The sequence below is a fragment of the Gigantopelta aegis genome, chromosome 5 (assembly GCF_016097555.1).
Source record: "Gigantopelta aegis isolate Gae_Host chromosome 5, Gae_host_genome, whole genome shotgun sequence".
NCBI lineage: Eukaryota > Metazoa > Mollusca > Gastropoda > Neomphalida > Peltospiridae > Gigantopelta > Gigantopelta aegis.
The window spans coordinates 21446273-21463386 of NC_054703.1; the positions used below are offsets into that span (position 1 = coordinate 21446273).

Consider the following 17114-nt stretch of genomic DNA (forward strand, 5'->3'; position numbering starts at 1 on the left):
TGACGGAGTCACAAACACAAATGTGGCCTCCACTGTGCCACCCACAACTCTAATGTTTCAAAAGACACAAGGACCAAATGAGACACCATCACTTCCAGTCGTGAATTCAATTCCACCATTATCTACACAGATGCCAGAAGATAAATCAAAAGTACCATATGTTACACATGTTAAAGAAACCACAACATACCTTTCCCAGAGTAGAATGAGTGACATTAATCAACTAGACTTAAGTACATATCATACGACCATACAGGGAAATGACAATAGAAAGTATCTGCATCCATTGGGTGTTTCTACTACAAGCATGAACACAGATACTGCCTTGACTAATACGTCACCCACTTCAAGAGTTCCACAAAATACTCGGATGGTAACTCAACAACCAAATACTGACACATTTCTGACAAATAGTTTGAAGAACTCGCATGGCAATGAAATACAGACAACTGAATTGCATCCTGGATCCAGTGATTTTACACCAGTAGATAGTCCACTCAATGACCGGAGTATCAAAACTGACAGTGTGTTCATAAAAGGCAATGCTAACCTTCAGACGGCACAGGAGAACACACCATCAATCCCACAGGCTGGGATTGTGATGGAAGAAACCACGCCATTTCCCCAACCCAATTCACATTCTACTTCAAACAGAGACATCTCCTTAAAGAAAGACGTGAAACATGTATCTCCCAGACTTCCAGTTCCTGTAACAACTTCAACCATTCCACTTATAAGTGTATCGCCAATACCTAGCTATCCTTTGAAAAGTGAATCGCCAAGGAACGTGGCACCTAGCTATCATGTAACAACACCAGAGCTACCAACAACAGTTCCATACATACAGAAAAAGGTTCTAACTTCTCGCCAGTCAACTGTGGATTCCAGAGCAGACGAACCCAGACAGGTCAGTAGTCAAAAGAAGGTAGACGCATGGGAAGATACAGATAAGATCATCAAGGTAATGAAGGCTCTGCTATCTAACTTTCACATTATTCCAAAAACTGAAGGTGATATTAATGCATCTAAGAATCTGGCAGATCAGTTACAGCATAAAGGGGTCTCATCCATAACATCATCGTCAGTTATACCAGCTGTAAATAAACACACTTCAGAAAAACAACGTGGTAATAAAGAAGTACCTGTTGCACCAAGTAACCCCATTACATTCGATAATGCAAAACATACAACACCGACTGATACAACATCTAATTTATTAGAAGTTGCAACTCTAGAAAGTACAACAACACAGGTTTCCAGCAGTCATACAGATACAAGACAAATTCCTAATACGTTAGACAAAACAAAGAAAGTACAACAAGGTAAAAGTGCACTTCAGATAGATGGACTAGCTAATGGTTTAGGTGTTGAAAAAACTACAGTCCTATTCTCAGACTCTTCAAGTGCTGTGGCTAGCAGCAAAGTTTCCAATGATAGATATGAGACCACAAAGACTTTAGGTATGCATAGAGCTGAAGTTGGACATTCCAACATTTTGAGTACTCTAGATCAAGCTGGCAGTGCATTGCGGAAAGACAAAACAACACAGAATGTTATTATTCACAAACCTGTGACTGGAATTTCTGATAGTAGTCACGTTGCAAGTGTCAGATTTACAACGGCAAAAGATTTAGGTTCCCATCAAACTGCAAAGGAAATTTATCATACTACCAATACCTTTCTTCCTGGGACTGTTACAACAGAAGTTAACACTGTTCCAAATGTAGCTGATATTGGTCAAGCTAAAGCCGAATTTCCGCCAGTCATCTCGAAGGTATCCATCTTTGGCGATTCTACAGGGTTAACTGTGAGTTTAAAAGTAAAGAACGTGAAGGATTTGTCGACAATACTTTCAAATCTACCAGGTCCTATAAACGTCTTGATAATAAATACTGTAGACAATACTACAGTTACTACTCCAGCTGAGAAGCTTGCTCAAGGCAACCAAATAGTTTCAGGAACTGCTTCAGTGAATACTTCCCCGAAATCACCACGTAGTAGTATGATACTCTCGGTAAAGACGAGTCCACAAGGAATGATAACAGGTAAACTTATACAAAACAGTGAACAGAGAAACAGAGTATCAACATTGATACAGTACAAAGACCAACAAGATAATCTACTTGCATCTTCTACTCAGGATCCAAGTCATAGACCCCGGTCATCTACACAGAACAGTAATAGACAGACCCATAAACCATCATACACTAAGCAGACACACAACGAACAAGGACATAGTTCTCAGAAAAACAAATATTCGCTACCTAACAAGAATAACCATGAGAGACTGGTACCTCAGGATAACAGATCCCAATTATCTTCAGACAATACAAGATTCAAGAGTCAAACAATTCCAACCTCTACACAGAAGGTTACTGAGCAGAGACATATGTTAAGAACAACAACAAACATATTTAGAACTTCTACGGATAAAAGCATTGGACAGAGTCTTGGATCTTTGTCCTCTACTGTGTATGGCAGCAGAAATAACCACACACCACTTACTACTACACAGAACAGCAATCCACATATTGATTCACTATATCCATCTGATGTTAGACAGTCTTCTCCCCACCATCTACAGTCAGCATCGTCGTCATCATCGCAGCCGTCGTCATCGGTGTCATTATCATCATCATCAGCATATTCAATAGCGTCGTCGTTATCATCATCCTCATCGTTGCCGTCGTCGTCCTCCTTGCCGTGCATGCAGTGGGAGAGTCTACAGTGTGGTCCCAATGCGAGGTTCTCGCGCAGATCACGCAGGAGGAAGCTAGTGTCACTTTGCAAAAACAGATGCGACTCCAGTGGCAAGTGCGATACCCGGCTGTGCTCCTGTACGTGCGTAGAAAACAAAGCCCAGTGGACCGTCAGTTCAAGGAATCATGACCCTCAAATACGAGGACGGACGCGCTTCTTTCCAGACAGATCCATGAGCAATGGTTTACAGAGTTCACAACAAAAAGAGTTGTCTTCACGTCGAGGAGTCAACTCTGTCCACAGTGGTGTTGCACATAACAAATATAGGGTTGTCTCCCCTCAGAGAAGAATCGTAACAAGACGCAGGCATTATCACGTGCCGAATTCTTACTCAAGACACGATTCCAGTAGGCCACAGATACGACCTGCTCCAAGGGCGAGGAAAGGCCGGATATACAGAAAGAATCCACGACAAAGGGCAACGGTCAAAACGACGGTTCCTACAACGACGCGGATAGTTACACAAGCCACAATAGTGCTTGTGACGTCAAATGCCATGCCCACGGTTACTGAAGAAGAGGAGGCGACAGAAACACCGGACAATGAAGGGGTGGAGAAGGACGAGGGGTAATTTGAGATTCACAGCAAGGGAGATAATTCCGTTGTCGATCATAATTTATGACTAACTCGGAAGAAGGATCACGATAACAATTCGTCACAGTGTGAGAGGCGAATTTTGTGACGATATTGGTGACTTTTGACGTCATTGTCTCTGCCTGTATCAGTGTGGGATTGTAGCAATTGGTGGCAAATGACGTCGTTATGTCAGAGAGACAGACATACGGTGTGAGTGATGCAATTGAAAACGTTTGACGTCTCAATCTAACTATTTAGCTCGGTGATACGATATTATGACGCAATTATTGATGTATTGATAGTATTTATGTTTCAATTATTGGTTTACTTAAAAGCTCCATTGATGTTTCAATTATTGGCTTACTTAAAAGCTCCAGTCTCGCATTTAATTTATTTAACACAAACACGATTACAACTTTTAACAAACTCGTGTTTTCAAACACGTCATTACCAACAGATAATGTCTAATGCCAAGACGCCATTTACACGTCTTTGCGTCAGTTTTATTACAACAAAAAAAACACCTGTACAGGTCACAGCTACCCTACCTTTTTAAAGAGTACATATCTCCAATATTTGGGACGGGATTGTCGAACAGGGCGATAGCGATTTGTAGTAACAACGCTATCTGTAGTAACTTTCAAAAGTTTGTTTTGTTTAACGACACCACTAGAGTACACTGATTTATTAATCATCGGCTACTGAATGTTAAATATTGGGTAATTTTGACATATAATCTTAGAGAGGAAACCCGCTAAAAAAATGTTCCATTAGTAGCAAGGGATGTTTTGTATGCACCATACCACAGACAGAATAGCACATGCTATGGCCAGTCGTGGTGCACTGGCTGGAGCGAGAAAAAGTCCCATACCGACCGCGCATCAAGCGAGCGCTTTACCACCGAATTACATTCTGCCCCAATAGCGGTGTTACTGCAGATAGCTGTTGTTCAACATAGTATCCTACTTTCTCGCTTTTGTACGTAATTACCGGTCTCGGTGGTGTCGTGGTTAACCCATCGGACATAAGGCTGTTAGGTACTGGGTTCGGAGCCCGGTACCGGTTCCAACCCAGAGCGAGTTTTAACGACCCTAAATACTCTTCTCTCTCACTAACCGCAAACAACTAATCCACTGTCCTGGACAGACAGCCGAAATAGTTATCTGTGTGTGACCAGGACAACGTGCTTGAACCTTAATTGGACACAGCTAAGGGATATAGAAGAATTTACACATAACAGGAAGAATACAAATATGGAACTATTATAAACATTAAGACATACAAGACATTGGGGATTTGAATGTTCTCAAAATACTTAGGGCAGTGGAGGCGTAGCGAGTGGGGGTGAGTGGGGTGGAACCACGGGGGTCATGCCCCCAATCAAACTTTTGTTTTTACTGCATTAAATTTGATAAAATCATACATACATACATACATAGTATGGGTTGCCAACCCCCCAATAGTAGGTTCCCCCCCCCCCCCCCCAACAAAATTATGGCTACGCCAGTGGATCAGGGTTGTAAATAGCGGGTTGAGGGCTGGGGGATGGGCAACAGTCCCTACCCCAGAAACATGAAACATTAGTCTTCATGTTCGTAGGAACGATATCTAGTGGACCTTTATAAATATTACCCCCCCCCCCCCCCCGCCCCTAGAACATAGTTATTATTTTGTAGATAGGGCTATGTTATTTCAGTTGAGGAAGGCGTAAAACACGGACTGTTAAAAATGACGTTCCTCAGATTGTATTATATGGTGTATTCGTTTGTTAAATGGGCGTCTTTTAGATGTGTACATTTTGAAATGTATATATATATTTGTAAGCCAGTAATAAATAAAATAGCACATGTCATTGATGTTAATGCTTTGATTTTTAAAGTCCTATATTATGCCTAGGATCGATCCCCGTCGGTGGGCCCACTGGGCTATTTCTGGGTCCAGCCAGTGCTCCACAACTGGTGTAACAAAGGCCTTGGTATGCACTATCCTGTCTGTGGGATGGTGCATGTGTTTGTGTATGTATGTATATGTGTGTGTATGTATGTGTGTATGTGTGTGCATGTATGTGTGTATGTGTGTGTTTGTGTGTGGGTGTGTGTGTGTGTGTATGTATGTATGCATATGTGTGTATGTATGTGTGTGCATGTGAGTGAATGTGTGTCTGTATGTATGTATATGTGTGTGTGTCTGTATGTATATATGTGTGTGTGTATATATATATATGTGTGTGTGTGTGTGTGTATATGTGTATGTGTGTATCTGTGTGTATGTATGTATATATGTGTGTGTGTATGTATGCATGTGTGTATATGTGTGTGTATGTGTGTGTATATATGTGTGTATATATGCATGTGCGTGCGTGTGTGTGTGTGTGTGTGTATGTGCGTGTGCGCACGAGTATGTGTGGGTTTGCGCGCGCGTTCCAGATTGTGTCTATACAATGATATACCAATCTATGTTTGCCATTATGTACCATTGTTCTCAGAGTAAAGATGCAAAACACTGGAATTGGATAGTTTTAAAAATAATCAACTTATAGATCGTGTTGCTAAAAACATCATCTAGCACGCGTCCCTAGAATGTAATGCTCGTTTTTTGTTGGTTCATTCTTTCCACTTTCAAGAGGTAGACGCCGTTTGTTTTTCTTTAACGACACCACTAGAGCACATTGATATATTAATCATCGGCTATTGGATGTTAAACATATGATAATTTTAACATATACTCTTAAAGAGGAAACCCGCTACAGTTTTCCATTAGTAGCAATGTATCCCAGGATAGCACATACCAAGGCATTGAGAAAAAAAAAAAAAAAAAAAAAAAAAAAAAAAAAAAAAGGCATTTGATATACCAGTCGTGGTGCACTTCCTGGAATGAATACAATAGCCGAATAGGCCCACTGACAAGGATCGAACACAGAACGCGCATCAGGCGAAGGATTTACCACTGGGCTACGTCCCCACATCGAAAAACAAAGAAACAAATCACATAATAGAGGATGGTAAAACAGTTAAACAAAACAAACGTTTTGTCCACAATACCACCACTGACGAATATCCACATCCACATAGCTCGTTTCGACGAAGACGTTGCCGGCGAGATGCTGTGCTTCTCGTTTGAATGTAGTTAGTTCCAACCACTGTTTCATCGTATGAGAAACACCTTCCTTGGTGATTTACCACACTCCTCGTCAGTGACGCATGTGAATATCAATGTCACTGTTCCACACTTTAGCCACCACAAAATTGTTACCACCAAGATCTATCTAACATCTTTTTTCATTTCCCGTGCCTTCGAATTTCTGCAAAGCCTCTTATATATGCCGACCCCATTTTCTCCTTTCAAAATACAGCGCAACTAGACATATAAACGTACAGATTACCAACGTTGTAAGTCTTCACTTTACTAGTCTTGAAAAGCGAATGTTGATCGATCTATATCTGTGGTTTTATATATATATATATATATATATATATATATATATATATATATATATATATATATATATATATATATATATATAGGCAACACATCCTGGGTGGGGTTTTTTCCCCCTAACGTCAACCCCAATCTGATATGGGTCAGCATCGGTACTTTATATGGACATACACCACACCATACTAAAGCTCACTTCTGGTTTTCATTGTAGATATGTAGAAAGAGAGGTGCTATGAAGCCCTCTACATGGCAACCGATATGGTTGGCATAAGCGACTATTTTTGTTTTCAATTGGCAACTAAAATATTTCATACTATCTATATAAAAATGCAAGTAGGCGCCATGAAAAAACGTTAACGTAGAGGGCTGATGCTATGCATGGCATGGTTTCTCACGCTCTTTCAAGCACAGTTCACTCCATACACACCTCCTTTCAAGATTGTCCCCACACCGTGACGTCACGAGGTCAAGGTCAAGGACGATTAGTGCTCAAAGGTCATTCGGCCAGAAACGCACCATATCAACATATACTGAGTGCATTTTTTAAATCTACAGTTAATTTGTTTTCAGAAATGTGCCGAGGAAAATTAAAAATCCAGGGTCGATTGTCATGGGTAATTGCAGGTCGTTTTTTTATTACTATTTGCAGCTTCTAACAATTTGATCATGTTTAATATTGCAAACAACAAAGACTCAAAACTGTCCAAATGTCTTCTATGCATAGTTAATAACAAAGTGTGGTGTGTTAGAAATAACTAAATACGCAATTAGTTAAATATCCTTTTATTTTATTTTATTTAACATTCAAGCAAACATCTACACAAATCCATATATAATATAACCGTTTCGAAAACAAACTGGCACCACAACCTCCCCCCCCCCCACCCCTACCACCACCAAAAAAAAAAAAAAAAAAAAAAAAAAAAAAAAAAATATATATATATATATATATATATATATACATACAGATCTACAGAAAAATAATAATAATAATAACAATAACAATAATAATAATAATAATAACAATAATAACAATAACAATAATAATAATAATGGTATTGTTACTAAACTATATATCAATAAATGACAACCAAAACTGTCCACTCTGTACGAACACGAGAGTAGATCGCCAGTTCATTTGCTTTCCTTCCAGATAGCATGCATGTAACAGAGACCGGCCTCGGTGGCGTCGTGGTAGGCCATCGGTCTACAGGCTGGTAGGTACTGGGTTCGGATCCCAGTCGAGGCATGGGATTTTTAATCCAGATACCGACTCCAAACCCTGAGTGAGTGCTCCGCACGGCTCAATGGGTAGGTGTAAACCACTTGCACCGACCAGTGATCCATAACTGGTTTAACAAAAGTCATGGTTTGTGCTGTCCTGCCTGAGGGATGCGCAATTAAAAGATCCCTTGCTGCTAATCGGAAAGGGTTTCCTCTCAAAATCTGTGTGGTCCTTAACCATATGTCTGAGCCATATAACCGTAAATAAAATGTGTTGAGTGCGTCGTTAAATAAAACATTTCTTTCTTTTTTGTGTGTAACAGATGTCATGCAAAGTTATATAATTTGAATAAATACATAAAGCTGCTTTCTTTGTTAAAAGTAAAAAAAAAAAAATCTAATAATTTTTAAATATTAAATTTAGTGGGGTATTTGGTTTAAAAAAAACAATTAATAAAAACATTATTTGCAAACAAGCGAGTACTTGAATCAATGTTCCCATTACGCTCACCATGCCATATTACGAGGGTAGGTAAAATTAAAATAAGAATTAAAAAAAGAAAGAAAGAAAAAATAAGAAACAGAAGGAAGCAAAGACAGAAAACTGGGCTCGGTGGCGTCGTGGTTAAGCCGTCGGACATAAGGCTGGTAGGTACTGGGTTCGCAGTCAGGCACCGGCTCCCACCCAGAGCGAGCTGTAACACAATGGGAAGGTGTAAGACCACTACACCCTCTTCCCTCTCACTAACCACTAACAGACTAACCCCCAACTCACTGTCCTGGACAGACAGCCCAGATAGCCGAGGTGTGTGCTCAAGACAGCATGCTTGAACATCAATTGGATACAAGTTGAAAGGAAAAACAGAATAAAGGCTGTGCCTATGAACCAGACACAATATGCTTTGACATCACCTATAACACAAACTCTACCTTGCAGACATATAATAGGTTTATTGTGAAACATGAGGCAAGAGATGATATTGTTCCGTATATCTTGCAGTAGGAAAGAACGCACTGGCCTAAAACTCTAACAAAAATTATAAGGATTCGAAATAGCCCATACTAATATTTTGGGGGTTCCAAATATTTGTTCTCAATATAAACAACTGTAATTGTACTGTATAGTTTTTGTATTCACGTTTTCAAACAAAGTTGCTTATTTTATCTGTTTAGTGAGCGTTGGTCTCATAGCCTGCAGGGCTGTAGCGATGTCGGCAATCGAATGAAACAGGCATAGCTACATCAAATTTACTTTGGAAAAACAGTGTCCGTCATGATTGCACATCTACCGAAAACTGTTCAACATTTCATAATATTTGTGCTTTTGTAGATTTTGAGAAAGCATTCGATACGGTACCTAGAATACAGCTTTGGCATAAACTACTACAGCATAACATAACCGGTAAATTTTTTAGAATTATCCATCAAATGTATCAAGGTCTTAAATCAATGATTGTCGTAAATAATCAGCAATCTACTCTATTCCCATGTAACAACGGTATCCGCCAAGGTGAAAATTTATCCCCTATTCTATTCTCCCTGTATTTGAATGATTTAGAAGATTATTTATCTAGCCATGGATGTGAAGGGGTTTCCCCTACAACAGCCAACCAAGATCACCCAATAGATATTGCTTTACACATGCTTTGCTTGTTATATGCAGACGATACTGCCCTATTATCAACCTCTGCAGCAGACCTGCAACACACCTTAAATATGTTTTATCAATATTGCAGTAAATGGAAACTTAAAATAAACGGCAACAAAACGAAAATATTGATTTTTTAACGGTAACACTAGAGATTATAAACAAAATTTTAAGATTGGAAATAATACATTAGAACATGTGAAAGAATACAAATACTTAGGAATTATTTTTACAAAATTAAACAACTTTCGAGTTACAAAGAATATACTTAAACAACAGGCTACCAAGGCCATGTACTTTGTACTATCAAAATCAAAGGACAACTATCTATCAACCGAATGTAAACTTAAAATGTCTGACTCAATGGTTCTGCAAGTTTTATTATATGGATGTGAAATATGGGGATATGAAAAAGTTGATTTATTTAATTCTGTACAAATAAACTTTCTAAGACACATCATACCCGTTAAGAACGCAACACCAATATGTATGCTTTATGGAGAGTTAGGGAGAACGCCTGTCGAGTTATATATATATATATATATATATATATATATATATATATATATATATATATATATATATATATATATATATATATATATATATATATATATATATATATAGAAGACTGGTATGTTACTGGGCGCGACTGATATCAGGGAAACAATAAAAATTGTCTACTCTTTTATACAAAATTATGTTAAATAACCACCTTACTAACGGAACTAACTATAACTGGATTTATACTGTTAGAAACACGCTGAATAACTTGGGAATGGGTGATATCTGGATAAGACAATCTTTCATATCAGTAAATTGTCTCTCACAACAAATTAAACAAAGACAATGCGATCAGTATTTACAAACATGGAAAAATAACATATCACTGTCATCGGGAGGCAACTCATACCGATTATACAAAGAACAACTATTTTTCAAAAGCTATATCAAGAAACTACCAGAAAAACTGTGGACAGCACTCTTAAAATTTAGAACGTCTAACCATTAACTACCCGTTGAAATTGGACGTTGGAATAATATACTCATAGAAGATAGAATTTGTACATTATGTAATGAAATGGACATTGGCGACGTGTTCCATTATCTTTTTATTTGCCATTTTTTCCATAATTCAAGAGTCCAGTTGCTACACCCATATTATTATACGCGACCAAGTACTTACAAATTTAGAGAACTAATGCAGAATAAACGCATTAGTACCCTAAAGAAATGATCATATTTCATAAATATAAAAACGAATGAATTCAAACGCCCTTGACTACAAACACCATCAAAGCCAAACATAATTAACAAAATACTATCATTATTCACTGCACCATATATAAGTTTAACAATCTATTCGTTTATAAGTACTTGGATACCCATATATTTGTATTAAATATCTGTATTATTACATAACATATTGATGTGCGTGATTGTATGTGTTTGTGTATGTATTGTAATTAATGTATTTACTGTCAACCATCTTGTCACGTGTATATAACACAATGTTTATGTATATATTCCTCCTATGCCGTTGTGTAACGGCCCGAGTGTAAATAAAGTCTTGTCTTGTCTACCTTCAAAACAAAATATCCGATTATTTAACGCTAATTACAATGACTGTATAGTGAGTTTCACGTGTCAGTCGTATTGTTGGATACCGGCACTTAAACAAGCACACAATAGCATTGAAGTGAGAGCAGACGGTTAATCGCTCTCTGCATTAATCCCTTAATTGATACCAATCTACTACGTAAACCGACCTCGGTGGCGTCGTGGTTAGGCCATCGGTTTACAGGCTGGTAGGTACTGCATGGGTTCGGATCCCAGTCGAGGCATGGGATTTTTAATCCAAGTACCGACTCCAAACCTTGAGTGAGTGCTCAGCAAGGTTCAATGGGTAGGATAAACCACTTGCACCGACCAGTGATCCATAACTGGTTCAACAAAGGCCATAGTTTGTGCTATCCTGCCTGTGGGAAGCGCAAATAAAAGATCCCTTGCTGCTAATCGGAAAGAGTAGCCCATATAGTGGCGACAGCGGGTTTTATTCTCAAAATCTGTGTGGTCCTTGACCATGTGTCTGACACCATATAACCGTAAATGGAATGTGTTGAGTGCGTCGTTAAATAAAATATTTCTTTCTTTCTACTACGTAACGACGTATCTTATTGGACGTATCAGTGCAAACGTTTTGGATGCATTGCTAATGTGACTGATTGATAAGATGAGTTGCAGGTGTCAATCTTCTTGTTGGATACCGTCAAAATGTCAAGGAAGCAGTGGCGACTTAAACAAGCGAACAATAGCAGTGAAGTAAAAACATACCGTTAATTGTTCAATACATTACTCCCTTAATTGATGCCAATCGACTACGTAAATACACGCGGACATTATCTGACTGATCTCATCAGTATAGTAGTTTTTTGATGCATTGCCGTTAATGCTACGGATTGATAAGATACAAATAAGATACAAAACAATTATGATCGGCTCGCTGTATATGCACTAATTTACATTGAAATTCACAATTTTGACCAAAACATTGGTTCGTTTTAATAGTTAATTCGCTATACATAGTTCGTTATATACATTAAAATGTATTAACACTATATAGGGGAGAAAATTAGTTCGTTCTAACCGGTAGTTTGTTATAAGCGTGTTCGTTCTAAAAGTACTTTACTGTTTATATATATATATATCTATATATATCTATATCTATCTATATCTATCTATCTATCTATCTATCTATCTATCTATCTATATATATATATTGGCAGATGCAGGGTGGTTCACACGGGTCCCGTGACCCTCCCCTACCCGTCTGTTTGAAGTGTCATTTGTAATTGCATTTAAAAACAATTACCATCCACAATATAGAACACTAAACTGTCATGAAAACACGTCTCTATGCACCCTCCCGACGTGCTCTGTGGATTTTGTGATCCCCTTACACAATTTTGACCCGCCCCTGGTCATGTATATGTAATTTAGAATGTTTATAATCAACTATGGTCGTATTAAAACAGTATTTTAATAACACGAATCACTGTTACCTACTTTCTTGTGAACTTTCCAAGGAACAGGTCACCTTCTAACTGGGGGTGAGGTGGGGTGCATACTCTGGACCCTCCCGTTTTGCAAGACTTCAGTCTGGTATAAATAATTAATGAATTATTCATGCTATTTAGTTAACAAGCCATAAAGGCATGTCGTCTGCTGTTAATTTGAGGCATAAAACGTTGTGTACATTCGGAATTATGCTCACTACAGGAGATTTAAAGGGACATTCCTGAGATTGCTGCATTGTAAGATGTTTTCGACTAATAAAATACTTCTACGATTAAACTTACATATTAAATATATTTTATTGTTTAGAATACCAGTGTCTGTATATTCAATGTGTTTCTGGTCGTCTTAATATTTGTAAGAAGCCAAAAGTGGATTGTGTCTTCAAATAATTTCGTACGTATGAAAATAATCATTTTAGGAAATAAAATGAAATTTAACCCAGTACAAATATTAGAACGATCAGAAACATGTTTAATATACAGTCACTAATATTTTATGCAGAAAAATATATTTGATATTTAATTACAATCGTTAAAAAATCTCTGTTAGTCGATAACATCTTAAAAATTGCAGCAAACTGAGGAATGTCCCTTTAAGACAATGCGTCACTAACAATATGATTCAAGAACGAACACCATTCGTAACGTCTGTACGGTAGTATACTGAGCATACACTGAGCATACACTGAGATGCAATATAATGTCTGTGAAGTGTACACACTGTCTGAGATGAACTATTGTGCTAAAACTCTCTCTTCAACGTATCCTCGTCTTCGTAGTAATCTTCTTTGTGTGTTGTTTAAATTTTCTGTTAAAGAAAAGCAAATTTTGATTTCCCGATGAAGTTGAAGTTTGTCTTAATGCTGTGTTCTTCAAAATCATTCAATGAATCACATGCATTTTAATCACCCTTATTTTATTTTAAAATGATGGTCGCCATATTGTCCCAACGATATCCATTACTGACATACATTTTCAAAGGGATGTCTGACTTCAGTCATCCCGATGTCTTTTTATATGTCTAAAAACATGGTGAATCTAAAGCTGTATCCTAACCGAACGCGAGCGATTACTTTAGAAATCATTCATTTCAATAGTTGCATCCTAACCGCACGTGTACAGCGCGACCGATAAATATGTCGCATCGCACGCATGCGGTTAGGATGCGGTAATTGAAGTCAATTATTTCTAAAATAATCGCTCGCATCGCTCGCATCCGGTTAGCATACAGCTTAAAAGTCTGATATTTTAGACAGACATCAGGGCCCGTGCTTACAAAACTTAAAGTCTAGACTTTAACGTAATGCTATTTGAATGGCGTTGCCATGATGTTAAAGTCTGGACTTTATTAGTCTAGATTTTAAGGTTTATAAGCACGGGGCCTGGTGTTTGATGTAGCAAATCATGACACCCCCCTCAAAACCACGACCACCTACTAATAGCATAACTGGCAGAGCAGACAACAGGAAGGACCTTTCAAATGGAGACTTACATGGAACTTGGTTCACATGATCACATTGGGAAATCCTTAAAATTCAACCCATGAGTAACTTGAAATCTCAACACGGAATCCATGTTTCAAAACGACAGTACAGAATAACATGTTCGCACAAAGCTTCTAGATTATGGTAGCCCCATTCCCATGGCTAGTGATATTCAATGTTGGGCTAGTAAATAACTACTATTGCTATGCCAGACAGGGCTTCTAGATTATGGTAGCCCCACTCCCATGGCTAGCGATATTCAGTGTTGGGCAAGTAAATAACTACTATTGCCATGCCCGACAGGGCTTTTAGGTTATGGTAGCCCCACTCCCATGGCTAGTGATATTCAATGTTGGGCAAGTAAATAACTACTATTGCTATGCCAGAGGGCTAGTAAACAAAAGTTGTCAAATGCTGCATTTAAATATATTTTGTAAATATGAACATGCTGCCCAAACCTCACCCCTTCAATCTTGGTGTTTTTAATCTCTTTACGTAACATATCCAATTATTACAATTAGTACAAGTGTATTTAGTAAAGTAGGGCTAGTGAATTTTTAATCATGGCTAGTACATTTCTTAAAATCACTGATCCCATGGCTAGTGGATTTTGTAAAGATTCTAGAAGCCCAGTCGTATGACTAACGACAAAAAAACTGAATCTCAGGTTGCCATGAGTACGTACAGTTACAAACAGGTTGCAATACTAATCTTAAAAATGCACACCAGTGGTGTAATGAGCAAGTTAACGAACTAATCAAACAGGCTGGTGATAGAAAAAGGAATTAACTGACGACTTTACGATAGTGATTTGGATAGAAAGCAATGTGCACTTGTTCATACTTATGGCGGATCCAGAAAATCCATTGGGGGGGGGGGGGGGGGGGGCAGTGACATCAGGTGGAATGCCAAGCGAACTTTGGGGGAGGTCTGGAAGGGGATCGTAAAAAAAATGAAAATTAATATATAATAAAATTATAGCTATCGCAAAATTTATGGGGGGGGGGGGGCCTGGGCCCACCCAATATATCCGCCTCTGTGGTCTTCAATTAGAGTGTTTGTGGAAATATGGCGTCCATTTAAAAAAAAATAATAATAATAAGTTCAACATCGATATATAAACAGACAATGACATTAATTTATAAACAGACACTTAAATAGAAATGGACAAACTAAAACAGACGAACTAGAGAGGGATATCGGTGCGTATAACATGGCGGCCATCTCCAAAACTAGCTACCGTATTAAACATTCGAGTGGGTCATTGATTGGATTTAAAGAACGCCCTAGTAAGATCCTTTGTGCATAATGTCATACTCGCATGGTCATTTGAAAGATTCCCCTTATTATCTGCTTCTGTCCCGGGTCAAGCCCCTGGCTATCCAGACAGGACCCGGGATAGACATGCTCGAAACCTTAGTGGTATATGAGCATGTTGAAATTAGCCACCACCAACCATCACCATCCATCACCATCTATTATCTGCTCCACCAACAGTGATATTAATAGTTTGGCCTGTTTTGGGATGGGGGCCCTACTTTAACCTCCGTATTTGCCAAACTCACACAAATTTACTAAAAGTTGTTGTATTTACATATATAGGAAAGGACACCAAATTACTAGTCAACATAATGTCCTGTCTAGATGGCATATTCTTAGATAGATATTTTAGACACTACATCACACTATCCTTATTAGCATCTTTCTTCTGTTCAGGAAAGATAATAACCGGCCTCGGTGGTGTTGTGATTAAGCTATTGAACAGAAGGCTGATAGGTAGTGGGTTCAACGCCCGGTACCAGCTCCTTCCCAGAATAAGTTTCAATGACTGAATGGGTAGATGTAAGGCCACACTATCCCTTTCTCTCTCACTAACCACTAACACTTAACAACTAACCCACTGTCCTGAACAGACAGCCTAGATAGCTCAGGTGTGTGCGCAGGACTGCGTGCTTGAACATTAATTGGATATAAGCACAAAACTAAGTAGAAATTCATGAAGTAAAGATATTATGTCGTTTCAAGTTACAAACCCAAGACACTAAAGCCCAATGTCATTATTACCACCTAAGCTCAATCTTAGAATACCGGGTCCTTGTCAAATATTTGGTAATTCTGACATGTAGTCATCAGAGGAAACCCGCTACATTTTTCCTAATGCACCAAGGGATCTTTTATATGCATTTTCCCACAGACAGGGAGGAACACACCACGGCCTTTGTCCATTTGTGGTGCACTGGTTGGAATGAGAAAAATTCAATCAGCTGAATGGATCCACCGAGGTGTTTCGATCCTGTGATTCTAGCACCTCAAACAAGCACTCAACCGACTGAGCTAAATGCCGCCCCTACAGGTCAAGTAAGGCAATAGGAACATTATTAACAGTGTCGGGTGCGCACGCACACACACACACGCACGCACGCACGCACGCACACGCACGCACACACACACGCGCGCACGCACACGCACACGCACACACACACACACACACCTCTAATGATATGCAGTCGTCAGTCCCAGGTGGACAGGTGGAGGGTTGGGTATGCAGAAGTGTCCTCACTGATTAAAATAATAATAATGATAATGATAATGATAATGATAATGATAATGATACTAATACTAATAATAAACAATTAAATATAAAAAACCAGAAACAAAACAATAATAAATTAAAATAAACTTACAATATATACGAAAGTATGTATGTATGTATGTATGTATGTGTGTATGTATGTGTGTATGTATGTATGTATGTGTGTGTGTGTGTGTATGTGTGTGTGTGTGTGTGTGTGTGTGTGTGTGTGTGTATGTGTGTCTGTATGTGTGTCTGTATGTATTGATGTATGAATATCTATATATTGTATGTATGTCGAGGTTGACTAGTACATACATAGATATTAACGCACT

The 17114-nt window shown here is 38.4% G+C and overlaps 1 protein-coding gene across 1 annotated transcript in view; it reads right to left on the bottom strand.

Moving 5' to 3' along the window:
- Window positions 1–13228: 13228 nt before the first annotated feature.
- Window positions 13229–17114, bottom strand: part of LOC121372885 — a 30039-nt gene continuing 26153 nt past the window's right edge. Inside the window, exon 6 of the mRNA XM_041499326.1 lies at window positions 13229–13531. The gene's annotated coding sequence lies outside the window, so the exon portion shown is untranslated. The remainder of the gene's footprint in view (window positions 13532–17114) is intronic.